The sequence below is a fragment of the Elephantulus edwardii genome, unplaced genomic scaffold (genome assembly GCF_000299155.1).
Source record: "Elephantulus edwardii isolate Elephantulus edwardi_28Jun2011 unplaced genomic scaffold, EleEdw1.0 scaffold00301, whole genome shotgun sequence".
NCBI lineage: Eukaryota > Metazoa > Chordata > Mammalia > Macroscelidea > Macroscelididae > Elephantulus > Elephantulus edwardii.
The window spans coordinates 321,796-325,984 of NW_006400051.1; the positions used below are offsets into that span (position 1 = coordinate 321,796).

Genomic DNA, 4,189 nt, shown 5'->3' on the forward strand with positions numbered 1-4,189 from the left:
GAGGAGAAGTATTCAAGGATTTCTTCAAGTGCACATGGCACCATAACTTAGGATTTAGTGGTGAAGTGAGAGAAGAGGTGTCAGTTTTGGTTTTCTTTGAGGGCTTCCAGTCTGGGGATCCAATAGAAGGATTGAGAGTCATGTACTTGTACGGATCAAGTAAAAAGTCACTAAACTTGCTAGACAGGGAATACTTTTTCACTAATTCATCTTCTACCACCCAGGGTGCATTTTCGCCAGTCCCACCAGGTAATGCATTATGCCGTATAAAGTACCGCAGGGTTTTCTTATTTGGTGGACGCTCTGTGAGAATCAAACTGTCTGCTGGGATGTTGCTGATGAGCTTGTCTTCATTATGAAGCTTCACATTGTATTTGTGAGGCAGAAATTTTGGAGGAGCCCACCTTCTTTCTCCTTTTTTAAGTGAAGTAGGGCGTTTTCGTGGGGATCTGCATGCTCTATCATTTAGACTTTCTCTCCTTCCCTCATCTTCTTTTATAACCTCTTTCTTCTGATGGTCCTGAGCAATCTGACTGGAATTCTCTTAATCACTTGATGGGGAATCACAAGGACCATCAGATTTCTTATCAGTAGCTTCTTCATCCACTTTATCCGAAGGATGGATCTTCACAATCTTCACCTTAAGCATTTTTTCAAAACACACATTCTTGATTTAATTACTATCTAAGAATATCTGTATTTAATATTTTTTTCTGGGAAAAAATATTTTTTCTTAAATAAAATCATTATTCTATAATGGTTTACCTACAACGTTCATATACATTGTTTTTCACACTAAATCTTTCCCATTTCATTTAACCACCTCTCTCTCCCCTCATCAAATTGTACAATCCTATGATTAACTTCCCCTGCCCATCCTCATCCCCCTGCTCCAACACTCCCCTCTTGGATCCTCATACAAGTTTTACTAGCAGCATCATTATGGATGGTGAAGAGATGGAGACTTTTTAACAGTTTTAATTTGCTTGGCTCCACAATCAATACTCTTGGTACCAGCAAACAGAAAATCAAGAGATGAATTACATTGGGAAAGTCAGCTGTCAGAGATCTTTTCAGAGTCCTGAAGAATAATGACATCAGACTGAAGACTAAGGTGCACCTGATCTAGGCCATAGTCTTCGTAATTGCATGCTATACATTATAGAGGTGGACAATGACCAGCGATGATAGAAAGAGAATTGATGGCTTCGAGCTGTGGTGCTGGAGAAGAATGTTGAATATACCATGAACTGATTGGAGAATAAACAGATTTGTACTGGAGAAGGTAAAACTGGGCTGCTCCTTGGAGGCAAGGATTACAAAGCTTTGTCTTACATACTTTGGGCATGTTGCAAGGGAGAACCAGTCCTTTGAGAGGGACATCATATTTGGGAGGATGGAGGGACCACGCAAGAGAGGAAGACCCTCCATGAGAGGGATCAATTCAGTGATTGAAGTAACAGAAGTAGGTGTGTCAGAGGCAATAAGGTTGGCACAGGATAGAGCAGAGTTTAGGGCTCTTGTACATTTGTCTCTATGAGTTGCAAGCTACTCAATAGCACATAACAATAACAACATTTCTATTCTTAGAATAATGGTCTTACACGGTATTTGTCTTATGGGATTGAGTTAGTTGCCTTAGCATAAGGTTCTCCAGTTCCTCTCAAGTCATGTAATGATTTTAAAAATCATTGCTTATGCATGCTGCATACTATCCCATCATGTGAATGTACCACAATTTCTCAACCCATTCAATTGTGGTTGGACATTTGCACTGTTTCCATGTTTTTGCTGTAGTAAATAATGCTGCTATGGACACTGGTGTACAATCTCTGTTCATGTCTCACTTCTAATTTTCTCAGGATATGTTCCCAGCAGTTGAATATATGTTTTGTATGGAATTTCTATGTTCAATTTTTTGAGGAAGCACCAAACTGCCTTGCAGAGTGGTAGCATCATTTTACAATTCCACCAACAGGGTATGATAGCTCCTATCTCTCCATGTCCTCTCGAACATTTATTACCTGCTGTCCTTTTAAACTTTGTCATTGCTACTGGAGTGAAATGGGGTCTCCTTGTGGTTTTTATTATCATCTCTCCTATTGTCAGTGATTTGGAATATTTCTGCCATCTGAATATCTTTCTCTGTGAAATGTCTTTCCGTGTCTCTTGCTCATTTAGTAACTGTGTTACCAGTCTTGTTCTTGTGGAGACCCTTTAGGATTCTGTAAATTTTTAATATGAGTACCTTTTCCTTTTTTATATTAAATTTTATTAATTTTAATGAACATTTGCAGAGATTTTGGATTTTCATTCATTCATTGTTGCACTATTTTCTCTACCCTCCTCTCTAGTTCGTTCTTCTTTCCCCCGCCTTGAAAGTCTGTTTTAATTGTCCAAATGCCACAATGCTTGTCAAAGCCAGTTCTGATTAATCTCTTTGTCAGTGTGTCCTTTGCGATTCCTTGTCATTCATCCCTGAGAGAGACTTCACCCTGATTCATAAGGGAAAGGGGATGGCGTATTCTCTTAGCTACTTCCTGCGGGAAAGGGACCCTGTAGGTTTCAGGGTGAAGATCTTCTCACACTATTCTAAAGGGCCCCTTTGGCAATAGGAAACACATAGACTATTATGGAGATTGATTTTGGAATTTAGATGCACTGTTATCCATTGTGCTTAGCCATACATGTTCATATCCTTGAAGATGTATCATGGAAGTGTTGAAGTCTAGAAGACACAAATTTAACTAACAAGTTAAAAGTTCATGAGTCAAAAATTAAAAAGCAAAAGTATTTCAAGTAAAGGCTCTAATAGTGGCACGAATCAAGTTACAGAGGGAAGGTAGTTCTTACAATAAAAGGCCTATTGGCTAGCACATTATCTATTATAGTATAAAAGTTAGGAACCACAAGATGTAGAGGCTCAATTATGTCATTTATTGTTCTTAAGTCCTGGAGCAAATTCCATCTACCACTGGGTTGTTTTACAACTCGGAGTCCGCATGCAAGGCAGAGGTGAAGTAAGGAAATGCTTATGAGGTTTTCGGTCAATTCCAACAACTAAGAAATAGTGAGAAGAGCTGGGATCTCAGAAGGATTTTAGGACCAAATAGTAGGCTCTTGTGTTCAGGAGAAAAAAAGTATATTTACCAGTAATGTTAATGCTCACCTGCAGCTCTTCTGGGAGGATCTAAATAGTTAAAACACTCTTTTGTTTCCAACTGAGAGCTGGGGCCTTTCAGTCCTGTCAGACATGAGGACCTGATGTGGGCCACCCTTGGCCAAGTGTCCTTCAGATCCACACTTAAAGCAAGTGAGTGGGAGCTTCCTCTCCACTCCCTTGGCTAGCTGTGGCTCTCATCTGTGACACCGTCTACTGAACTGGCCCAGTTTCCACAGTGGAAGCAATTCTGACCTTCTTTATTACCTTAGGGTGGCACTGTTGATAAGTAAGACTTCCTTTTCCTGACACAGGCCCTAAACTGGCAGCAATAGCTGCCCCAAGAATTTTGGCCATTCTCTGGTCTTTTCTATTCCCTCTAGATCCCAGTTGTTAAAAGAGGGAAAAATTTAAACAAATGTATAACAAATAATTTTGAACAATATAATCTTTTATGCTTAAGGCTAGAAATATTAACAATATGATCATTTCCAATCCAGAGTTACATGTTCCAATGCAGTTCCTATTTTCCATAAGTGGTTTAATAAAAATATTATAAATGTGTATACATTTCCACTATTCATTCTCCATGCCACAATATAGTGTTATTAGCATGAGCTGTTGTAAATCCACTGCCATCCTTACTCTAACTTATTTTTTTTAATTTAAATTTGTTATTAATAGCAGTAATGTTTACAGAGGCTTTGGATTTCCATTCATTCATTGTTGCACATTTGTCCTCTCCCAAGGCTCCCGCCCCAGAACACTATCCTCTTGAAAAAGTAAAATAAAAATTATTTCATTGTTTTACAAACTCTCCCCCAGGACCACTCCACCATGTAGCCATCGCTCAAGACTTCTGTCATGACAGAAATACCTAATCACATGTCTCTTTTAAACAGTTTTCTCCCTCCTCTGTTTCAGTGCAGTATACATCATTGAACCCATCTTACTCAGTCTCTCCCCAACCCCAAGGTCAGTCCCATTCTACAACAGTGGCACCATGCAATATTTGTCCTTTTGTGACTG

General features: G+C 39.2%; 1 pseudogene; it reads right to left on the reverse strand.

The window, feature by feature from the left end:
- The window catches only part of LOC102846226, a 48,452-nt pseudogene that overhangs the window by 6,318 nt on the left and 37,945 nt on the right, over positions 1–4,189 (reverse strand).